We start from the raw sequence: 12,221 nt of genomic DNA on the forward strand, positions 1-12,221 counted from the left end.
TATACCAGTTGAAACGCTATACCAGTTGAAACGCTATACCAGTTGAAACGCTATACCAGTTGAAACGCTATACCAGTTAAAACGCTATACCAGTTGAAACGCTATACCACTTGAAACGCTATACCAGTTGAAACGCTATACCAGTTGAAACACTATACCAGTTGAAACGCTAGACCAGTTGAAACGCTATACCAGTTGAAACGCTAGACCAGTTGAAACGCTAGACCAGTTGAAACACTATAACAGTTGAAACGCTATACCAGTTGAAACACTATACCAGTTGACACGCTTTACCAGTTGAAACGCTATACCAGTTGAAACGCTATACCAGTTGAAACGCTATACCAGTTGAAACGCTATACCAGTTGAAACGCTATACCAGTTGAAACGCTATACCAGTTAAAACGCTATACCAGTTAAAACGCTATACCAATTGAAACACTATACCTGTTGAAACGCTATACCAGTTGAAACGCTATACCAGTTGAAACGCTATACCAGTTGAAACGCTATACCAGTTGAAACGCTATACCAGTTGAAACGCTATACAAGTTGAAACACTATACCAGTTGAAAGCAACCAGATTACAGAAAATGATCCTTATGCACTCGAAAACTCTCCCAACTCTGTAAGCCCCATATAACTTATCATTTACTATAATTTCAATCCATTCCTTCCTTATATACCACCCTAAAAAAATTTCCTCCGAATTTCCTTTTAAATTCAGCCACCTTTTGTTGATAGTTTTCTTGCTCATAACTCAAATGTCTTATCAACAAGTTGACAGTTCTAATCGGAAATACAATGCCTTGCGGAAAAAGTAACAAGCTTTTTTACTATTGGCTGATGAACAACGCTATTAAGAAGGAAATAGAGGTAAAATAAAGTAAAAAGCAAGCACATTTTGAAATTTTATTTTTCTGATTATTTTTTTTTAAATACTGGCAAAATAAACTCAAAAAAAAAAAAAAAAAAAAAAAAAAAAAAAAAAAAAAAAAAAATCTACTGTCATTTCACATCCAGTAAATTTTTATTCAACAAATTAAAATTACTTGATTTATTTTTTTCCAGAGTATGTAAAGCATATACAGAAAAAGTGAAACCAACAGTGTTTTCCTTTTTAACTCGAGAGTCATCAAAAAACAAATCAGCTCAAAATCGCTTAAATCGCAGAAGTTATTCATGATTTTCTATCATAGGAAAAATACCATTGGACACAAATTAAGATGATTAGCCTTAAGCTCATCAATAAATTTCAATTCATGGGAAAACTCCTTAGCGAGACTGTGGAGTCGAACTTGGAGAGTACGTTGGGTTACTCCATTGGGAACAGAGATGGTGAAACAACGAATGTGGTATTTGACTACTTGTGATTTATATGATATAAAAGAAGCAACCAATATAACTAGGAAAATGTCAACATTGAATTCAGTAACAAGTAATACATTGTAATTATCCAAGTCAAATGCCATTTTTGGAAATTAATTTAAGTCAGGCATTTTGAGACTATTGAGGAATTTTACCAGTTAAGTTGACAAGATAAGCAATAGTATTAAGGTAGGTGTGGAACTGAGATTCCCGAATGGTTCCAGGTCTATAAGAGGAGGAAGGATTTTTTCTCTCTGCCAATCAACAAAAACTTCTTTGTATAGACAGGAGAATAAACGAGATCGGATGAACACCTTCAAAACAAGTATTCTAATAAGGGGAAATGGGATATCTAAAGGACAGGCATTTGCTTTTCTTAGCTTCCCATTTCTTCTTTCAATTTTTAATGCGAAAATCACTGGAAGAAAGGGGAAAATGTGTCAGCCGGTACATGATTAGACAATACAAGATGAGTTTTATAAATATGGTGGCCCTGAGGTTAGAAATAAATCACTCAAGATTGTGGATATGATTTACGGAAAAGAAGAAGTACGTAGCAATTTCAGAAAACAAAGCTTAATTAAACCACTGTATAAGAAAGGTGATAAGTGGGTGACTGTGATATTTATCTAGGCATTAGTCTGGTCTTTGTAGGCAGCAGGTTACTTAGTAATATGATGATCTTTAAACTGAGACATGCATTAGACAAGTTTATGAGAGGAAAAGAAGCGTGGTCTTAGAAAGTGCTGAGGATCTCTAGGCTAAATTTTCCCTTTAAGGTTAATAATTGAGAAGTGCCTGAGTGATCAAACACCTTTAGTCTTTAGTTTTATAGATAATGAACAAGCTTTCGATTCTGTTGTTAGAAGAGCTTTAGCGTATGGTAACCAGACAAATACATTGAATTAATCAGTGCTGTTTACAAGAATTAAGTAAGAAAAACAAGTTTTATTTTACTGAAAATAAGAAGCGACTTTAAAACTTAAAACGAACTGAAATTATTCCGTATATGAAAAGGCTCTTTACACTAACACCCCGCTCTTTACGCTAAATATTTTTATTGTTTTAAAAGTAGAGTTGTGAGAAAGAGTCACACTTCAGCGTAAAGAGCGGGGCATTGAAGAGGGGACAACCCCTTTCATATACAGCATAGTTTCTGTTCGTTTTAAGTTTTAATTTCACTCCTTACTTTCAGTTAAAAAAAAAATACGTTTTTTATTTAATTTCTGAACGTTTTTGAATTAAGACAGGGATAGATTTTGTCTCGCCGTACTTGAATAATTGAAACGAAATTTGCATATTAATCTAACCTTTTATTGGTTAATTGGCTTTCTCAAAGTTTTAATCGGACGATTTTGAGAAAAATGGGCGGGGGAGGGGGTCAAGTTGCCCTCCAGTTTTTTGTTACTTAAAAAGGCCACTGGAATTCTTAATTCTATTACGTACGTTTTTATTAGTAATAAATATACGTATTACTAATTAACTTACCCAACGAAATTATCTTTTTGTTTATTTTCATTACGTGTATGAGAGGGTTCGTCCCCTCGTCAATATCTCGCTCTTCACACTAAATTTAGAATTTTGTTCCAATTCTTTAAGAATGACCCCTGAATCACAAAGGCCGTTTAATTAGAATAAATAGCTCTTTTGAAATTACTAAAAATACTTTAGCGTAAAGAGCGAGGCATTGAGGAGGGGAACAACCCCTTCATACTTGTAATAATTTCTGTTCGTTTTAATGTTTAAGTTTTAACGTTTTAATTTAAGTTTTAGACGCATCAGTAATCATTTTTTTAGTCACTTTTCTTCTGTGTTTTCTTAACAGATCTTTTCGCTTGAGAAGTAGCCAAAGTTTTAATACAATTTTAAGTAATACAATTTATACAGTACGTTATATTTCTTTTTCTAGCAGTTGACTATCTTCGTGTCACCTAATTTTTTAGTTTGTGGATTTGTTTAATTTTTATTCCTGTATATCATGCCGCTGGATTTGGAGATGATATGGCTATGTGAAGTTATGTGATATGGCTATCAGAAAATTATATGAAAATAAAAACTAATCATAGGATTTCGGGGGGGGGGACACCCACCAAGTACGTGTCAGCCCTTGTCTCCTACTCACCATTTCGGAATAGTGTTTCATCTTCTTAAAAAAAATATACTGATTATCTGATTGCCGTACCATAGCACGGTGTTATGAGGCAAGTACGGTAGTAAAATATGTCTGTTTACTTCACATAAATTATGTGCTTTTTCAGGCTCAGAATTCTCTTCGTAATTTACAGAAGCACAAATTCAAAAAAAGAAGAACAATTTCTATAAAACCTGGCAGTTGGATGTTATTTAGGAGAGAAGAAGAGACTCAAAGACACATAATTTGATACCAATGGCTAATGACGAAGTAGGATTCAAGGTACTAGCAATTAATCTGGAAAAAAATTTGTATTGTTTCTTGGATAATGGCTGAGGAATATTGGGTCTCTGGGATATAAACGGGGAAATGAGGTTTTTTGAAACTTGATTGATGGCTTAAACTGTTTTAATGTGGTTGACTGGCATTTACCAATTTCTATTTTACCATATTATGTGCAGTAGTTAGTATCATTCTTTGCTATTCTCCCGCTAAAGAGTTTTTTTGGGATGTATACTAGGAATTTGGATGAAGCTGTAATGTTTACACAAATATTTCTTACTTAGAATTTTTTACTTAGAAAATCTTTTTTACTTGGAGATTGAGGGCAAATTCGCACAAACTATTCTTGAGATAAATCTTAATATCGGTAAAGGGCGAATTTGCCATTTATCCTTGAGTTATCTGACGCTATTTGATTTCAAATTCCCTGTCTCTAACGAATAGAAATCTCAAAAGCCACCCATTAAAACTAAAATGTAAAACAACTAGTATAACAGTTCCTGGGAATTTGCAATTACTAGAGTAATCGCTTATGTGAATTCGCTCTTTGTCTTTCAGTCAGGAAAATTATATATTTAATAAAAGAAATGTCGGTTTGCTGATAGAAATTTAAAGGAGAATCTTAAGAAGGGGAATTAAAGGGGACATAAAAGAAGTTTTTTTACATTAGTAACGATTTAAAAATTTGATAATGTATATGCTCATTTATAGATAGTCGATCAGTTAGGTTAGTTGTTTCAAGTTTTAATGTTGTTCCTTACTTTCAGTTGAAAAAATCTTTTTTAATTGAATTTCTGATTGTTTTTTTTTAAATAATGCTGGAAAATCCAGCGCCCCCTTCATGGAAATTCTCTTCTCTCATGATAAATTCCTCAATGTAAAGATCCTCTCACGTAACCCCCCCCCTTCGATGAAATGGGCGTGGTAGGGGGCCTAGTTGTCCCTTATTTTTGTGGTCACTTTAAAAGGACACTAGAACTTTTAAACTCTGTTAAAATGAGCTCTTTTGCAACATTCTTTGACCATTGGGTCGACAGGATTACCCCTGGGAAAAAAATAACAAAAAATACAAATAGACACCGTGAATTTTCTGGCAAAAAAATACAAAATTCAACATATTTGCAGATAGGAGCTTGAAACCTCTACAGTAGGGTTCTCTGATATGCTGAATCTGATTGTGTGCTTTCCATTAAGATTCTATGACTTTTAGGGCGTCTTTACCTCTTTTTTGAAAATGAGGCAAATTTTCTCAGACTCGTAACTTTTGATGGGTAGGATTTAACTTGATGAAACTTGTATATTTCTAATCAGCATAAAAGTCCGATTCAGTTGTCGTATCTATTGACATCAAAATTCCGTTTTTTACAGTTTCGGTCGATATTCAGCCGGGTCCCTCCTTACTACAGTTTGTTACCAGGAACTGTTTGATAACACTGCTGCGGTTAAGGTAGAATATGAGGTTTGAAGCTGGTTTCAAATTAAATCAGTAGTTCAACGAAGTTGCGTTCTATCACCATTAGTACGGATGATTCTGGTGGACTTTGTCCTAAGAAGCACAGCAAAGGTAATATGAGAGTACGGAAATAAAAATCCCTTAGACTTGATGAAGATTCAAGCGTCTTAGATGAAAATGTTGTTAAAATGAATGAACTTTTAGAGATTTTGCGAGTTCAAGGGGCTAGAATAAGTTTGAAAAATTAATTTTAAGAAAATTTAAGTCAATAAAGCAGCATCACTTACCATGGTAGAATTATTAGTAAAGACGGCGGAACATTTTCTAGGAATTTTTATTTGACCACTATTTAGGCTAATATTTATTTGTATGCCCTGGATAATCCTCTCAATAGTACCTTTATACAACACATAGTTAGGCCTTAAATATCTTGTAACGGCTTAGGTTTGTGGCCAACATGTCTTCTTGCTTACTTTCTTTACTTTAAAGCAACTGGATACCCTATAAATGAGGCCAGTTTTAATTTTTGTTTTGTTTTTAATACTTCAATTTTGTACGATTTTTCTTTTAGGTGTATTTTTCAAGTTTTATTTCGAGCCTTTCGTGAAGTCGTGAAACACTTATTAAAAAAAGTAAGATTTTGGGATTGAATGCCTATGTCACCTGCTTACATTTCGGAATCGTCTTTCATCTATTAAAAAAAAAAAAAAAAACTAATTCGCTGATCGCTGTACCAAAGCACTGTAAGCACGGTAGTAAAATGTGACTGTTTACTTAACATAAATTATGGGCTTTTTCAGGCGCGAAAACCCCCAACGTATTATGAAAAAACCCACAACGTCAAAGAAAGAGGAGCAAAATCTAAAGAAACATATTAGAAATTGGAAATGGCCACTGGATGTTATTTAGGAGGAAAGAAGTGACTCAGCGATACCCAATGTGATACCAATGGCTTATGGCGGAGTAGGATATAAGGTAGTAGATATTGACCGGGAAAACAAATTTGAATTATTTCTTAGATAACGATTGTGGAATATTGGGTTTCTTGGATATAATATTGGGTTTATTGGATATGATATTGGGTTTCTTGGATGAGTTATTTTTGACACTTGATTGAAATCTGAAACTGAATTATTTGCGGTTGACTAACAATTATTTATTTTTATTTTACCACATTATGTGCAGTAGTAATATCGTTCATTGCTATTTTTTCTCTTAAAAAGTTTTCTCTTTTGGATTAATACTAGGGATTAGGGATTACAGGCTACAAATTATCTTGTGATGGGTGTTCAACAAATATATTATTTTTCTGACTGAGAAACGGAGGGTAAATTTGCCTTATCTATCCTTGAGTTAATTCCTAACTATAGGTAAAAGGCGAATTCGTCGCTTATCCTTGATTTAATTGAGGCTATTTGATTTTAAGATCCCTCTCTAATGGATATAAATCTCAAATGCCGCCCAATAAAACTAAATTATAAGACAATTGGTATAGCAGCTCGTATGAATTCACTTTTTGTCTTTCAGTCAGGAAAATTTTACATTTAGCAGAAGAAATTTCGTTTTGCTGATAGAAATCTAAAGAAGACATAAACTAAGTTTTTTACTTTAGTAACAAGTTTAATATTTGGTAACATATATCCTCATTTACATTTAGTCCATCAGTTAGAGCTGAATAATGTAACTTTGCTTAAGGTTCAAATTTTCAAATATTAAACATTTTTCCTTGTACTAAAAAGAAGATTTAAGCAAATGCAAATGTAAAATTTATTTTAAGATAACAGAAGTCTAGCTGGGCCGAATTTCTATTCTGAAGTAGAAACAAAAGCAGAATAACATAAAAAAGGCTTATCAACACTTCCATATATAAAACTGGCAAAGGAATGCACTGTCATTTTATGAAAACAATAAAAATATTAAAAAACACGTATATAAATTTTGGCCTTATTATATGGGCCAGAATAGGAAAAAAAAGATTGTGAACTTGAAAAGGGTCAGTACAAGCGTAAAAAAGAGAATAATTTTTTTTGGTCAATTTTTCCCTGGATATCAATCAATCAATCAATTTATTAATACTAAAGAAAACTATTACAAAAGTAAATCAATCAATAGGCCCAAGAAGCTATGCTTGTAATGGGCCACAGAGAACAAAAATAAAACACTTAAAAAAAAAAAAGAAAAAAAAAAAAACAACACTGGAACAAGACAAGGTTTTAAAAGAAGAGAAGTGACATACAAATTGGGATAGAATTAAAAGAGAGACAATTTTTGTAATGTTTATACTTCAAAAGATCATCCTGTGTCTTACTTTTACATGCAGCCTTGAACAAAGACGCCTTCATATGGGTTGCATTGATCAGACCTCTAGACATCCATGGGCATTTGGGTGTAAAATTCCTTGGCTTATTTCTAAGAGGAAAATGCTTATCCAACAGAGTTCCCATACGACACAAAAATAATCTAGTTGCACAATCAGCATCGTTAGCTTCAAGAACACTAGACCAATCATTACTCTGAAGACCATGTATTAAATTAGAAATTTCCTTATCTGTAAAAGTTCTAAAAGAAGACTTACCTTTCTGATCCACAGTAATCTCAGTTTTAGGCACAGATAGTGATAGATAAATAGGAAAGTGATCAGAAAGATCAGTGAAAACAAGACCAGAAGAGAACTTCAAATTAGGAGAATGAGAAGTGAAAATATTATCTATTTAAGTGGCAGAATTTCTTGAAGGGTCAACGCGAGAAGGAAAAAAAATTGAAGGAAGTAGCCCTGAAGAAGAAAATACATCAAAAAGATGGTCACATTCATCATTTGATCCAACATTTAACATATTGCAATTAAAGTCTCCCAAAACACAAATTTGTTTTTTAGAGAAAGTCCCCACACCGGAAAGCTGATCAAGCAAATCACAGAACAGATGTGTTGGAAAAGAAGGGGGCTTATAAAACAAACAAACAGTATCACATGCAAACTGGCTTTTCAGATCAATGACAAGAGAATAAACTGTCCTACTATTAGACACCACTGATGTAAACAAGGATTCAAGGTCATATCTTCTGCAAAATTCAATATTAGATTTTATAAACAAAGAAATACCCCCAGAACACTGTTACAATTCTAGGGACGTGAATAGCAATATAACCATCCATATCATAAGCTGTAAAATTATCACTATCAGATAACCATGTTTCTGTCAAGCCTATGACATCAAAAGGGCAAGAATTATTAGACCACAAATACGATTTAAGACTGTCCCACTTATCTCTTATTCCACGCACATTCAAACAAAATACATTAAAGCAACTATTTGAAGAGAGTGAGGGCAAAATGTTATCACAATAATCAATGGTGGTGTGATAATTACAGCTAGAACTAACCATAGATTCAGGGAGAGGGTCAAAAGTGTGTGCCTCTTGTCTACCAGCACTACTTGGTTGATCAAAAATAACTGAATTAAGAATAGAAGAATTCAAAAGAAAGGAGAAATCACCCATATATACTACACATGACAAATGTATACAATAACTTTACAAATAAACACAATATCCATACAAGCAGGCTGAAGTAAGAGAGGGTGGATTGAAAGGTAAGACATATAGGCAACAATAGAGAAAACAACTGCAAGAACAAAGACAATAATAAACTAATAGGTTCAAAGGGAATAAAAATAATAAACAACATTATGCAAACATAAGAAAAACTATTAAATCATAAATAAATTTACAAAACAGAGCTGAAAAAAGAGAAATGGTTTATTTCAGTCCTGGGAGGGGCTTAGATGGACTTGGATGAGCTGTAATTAACTGATGGAGAGTATCAACTTGAGATGCCTCTTTGACAGTAATCACTTTACCATCAGAAAGCTTTGTGAGTATTTCTCCTCCACTAGACCATGTAGACCTCTTCCCAAGCTTTGATTTAGTATAATTAAGTAGCTGAAGTCTAGACTTTGTGAGTGACTCAGAAATAAAGACACCACTACCTTGCAAACATTTCTTTTCTCTAAGAATGAGCTGCTGCATTCTAGAACTGCAAAATTCCACAACAAGTGGACGAGGTTTCAAACCTGAGCCTTGTTTACCAATCCTTCTAACAGAAACTATATCATTCTGGGTCACAGGAATACCAGGAAATCTAGTACTGCACAAGGAATCTGCTTTCAGAAGCTTCTGGATAAGGGTCTTCTTTTAAACCAAATAGGACCAGCTGATTTGAGAGTTTCATTTGGTCAAACTGATCACTCAGACGATCAACATTGGATTGAATTGGTTTCAGAGAATTTTGCAGCTTTGACAAACCTGAGTCAAGCAATTTCAGGGAGGATTCAAGCTTTGTCATCCTCAGATCATATTGTTTGAGTGATTTTTCAACAAGCACATCAGAATCCATATTCAGGCTAGTGTATAGCTCTTGTTTGATTATTTCTATACTGTTGGCATCAAAAGTAGCAGGTTCATGACTAGGGGTAAGTTTTTTAACAGAGGCCTCAACCAATGGACCAACTTCAGTAGACAGTGCTTGACTGACAACTTCTGCCATTGTAGTTTTGAGTGTTTGATCCTTCAGCTTCTGCTTATTCTTTAGAGTATTTAAATGAAAGGTGAGCAATGCAATTTGATCATTAATGGATTCAGTACCACTAAACTGGATGGAGCAGTCTGATCTCATCTCTCTGGTGTTAGGTCTATAGCTCTTTTTTGAAGTATCACCCATGATTTAGAGATATAGCAGAGATATAGGCATCAAGCACAAAATAAAAAGACTGTACCTGGAGGGTCCCCAATTGCACCCCTAGGGTTGGGGCTGCTAGACTTGCCTGCCTTTCCCACTGGACTGGTTGGCAGGCTAAACCAGCTCTTCATACAATTCCGAATTTAATGGATAGATTAAAGATGCCACATATTCCACTTAAATAAACAATATGAATTTCCAGTGTGTATCTTTAATTTTAAATTTTCCGCCGTTTCCGCCGATATAAGGGACAATTTTTTATATCTTGAAGTCAAGCAGTGTAACTTCAAGTCAAGAGGCTATCCTTTGAAGAAAGTTATTTTTTTGGATTTTCTTCGAAATTTGTGGGTTCCAAACCGGAGAAGCATATTCAAGAAGTGGGTCCCATAAATGAGGATACCTAGTGAATAATTATGTTCTATCCTTTACTTGTAAAGTTGACAAGATAAGCTATATAATAGGAGGTAGATGTAGAACTGAGGTTCCCGGTGTCCTAGGTCTGTAAGAGGAGGAAGGATTTTTTCCTTCTGTAAATATTCAGCAGGGGATTCTTCGTATAGTTTGGAAAATAAACGAGGTTGGATGAACACCTTCAAAACCAATATTCTAATAAGGGGGAATGGGATATCAAAAAGACAGATACTGGCTTTGATTAGCTTCCTAATTGTTAATTCAATTTTAAATGGGAAAATCACACGAAGAAAGGGGAAAATTGCTTCAACCGGTACATGATTAAACTATACAAGATGCATTTTTTAAGTATGGTTCTGAGATTAAAAATAACTCACTGAAGATTATGAATACGGGCTACGAAAAAAGGGGAGTACCTAGAGATTTCAGGGAAATCTTAATTAAAAAACTGTATAAGAAAGTTAATCAGAGTGAGTGTGGTAATTATCGAGGCGTTAGCCTGGTCTCTTATTAGAAAATTTCTAGTAATGTAATGCTTTGTAGAATGAGAGATGCTGTAGACACAGTTATAAGAGAAGAACAGAGCTTCAGCGAAGGTCTTATCCTTTTATGGTATGAATGAATGAATTATTTTATTTAGTGAATAAATCCCTACAGAGGGTTTAGCTATCTAATCTACAAAATACAACACATAGATTATATCACAAATACAGCTACAAAATACAATCTACGAAATAGCACAAAGGGGAAAACAAAAATTACCTAATTTCCAGTCTCTTTGTTTGATTCAAGTATGTTAGAACGGCATATTGAGTCTATTTAATAAATCAAATAACATTAATATTAAAAATATCAGAGTAAGAAAACTTGTAATCTAAATTCCTTTGATTTTAAAAGTTTACACTAAAAAAGATAATGATATAGAGTCTTTTCACAAGTGGAACAAATACTTTTATTAATTCTACATAAACATGAATTTAATTTACAGTGACCAGTAACAATTTTGTCAGTTTATAATTAGGAGAAATTTTTGAAACTTGAAGAAGGTCATTATGATCAGAGACAAAGTAGAGAGTCCAGGGCTTACAGCTTGGCAGAGTATTTACCATTCCATATTTACATACCATTTCATATATAGGTTTATGCGTTAAGTTTTTCGAATTGAATTTATAATAATAGGAGAAGAAAGGGAATTTACGAATACATAATTTGCTTGTGAGTCTGTAAATTAAGTATGTTCATTTGATTTATGGCTATTTAAATTATTTAGGGATGACCAATAATTTAGCGGATAAAAAAGGTTTGGAAATCAAAACTATAGAAATTCTTTGGACAAGAACTAACTTTTTCACAATTTTCTTTTTATTCAGCGCTGACAACCATACATGTATTGCATATAAAATGGTGTATTCAATAGCAGCTATATATAACTATTATAGGGCAAATGGTTTAAGACCCCAAGTGGTTCTGGCGGCACACAATAATTTTGTTGAATATTATCTGGCGAGTTTTACTTTATTTTCAACTTGGTCATTTCAAAGCAATTAAATCCAAAAGTACTTTCAAAATGTTTATTCCAATGTTATTCAATCCAAAAGTAAATATCCTGTTTTGACCTATTTTGACTACCATTGGATTCCCACAAAAAAGAATGGCCATTTCAATTCCCACACAGGATCTTAGCTCCCTCCAGCTCTGGTATACGAGGTCAGGATCATCTTTTATAAAATTTTGCCTATTATTATTATAAATGTTTGCCACTGTATAAACCGCGCCATCTATTCTAACACACTTTTCTAGAACGACTTCTAAATTTATCATATCACTAGTTAAATCTAAAA

At 33.5% G+C, this 12,221-nt stretch overlaps 1 long non-coding RNA gene across 1 annotated transcript; it reads left to right on the forward strand.

Moving 5' to 3' along the window:
- The first annotated feature begins 952 nt into the window (after positions 1 to 952).
- On the forward strand, positions 953 to 7,427 carry LOC136028909 (uncharacterized). Its single transcript, XR_010617915.1, has 2 exons — positions 953 to 3,781; positions 6,035 to 7,427. It is a non-coding gene; the product is annotated as an uncharacterized LOC136028909 (long non-coding RNA).
- The last annotated feature ends 4,794 nt before the right edge of the window (positions 7,428 to 12,221 follow it).

This window comes from Artemia franciscana, chromosome 7 (genome assembly GCF_032884065.1).
Source record: "Artemia franciscana chromosome 7, ASM3288406v1, whole genome shotgun sequence".
Classification (NCBI taxonomy): domain Eukaryota; kingdom Metazoa; phylum Arthropoda; class Branchiopoda; order Anostraca; family Artemiidae; genus Artemia; species Artemia franciscana.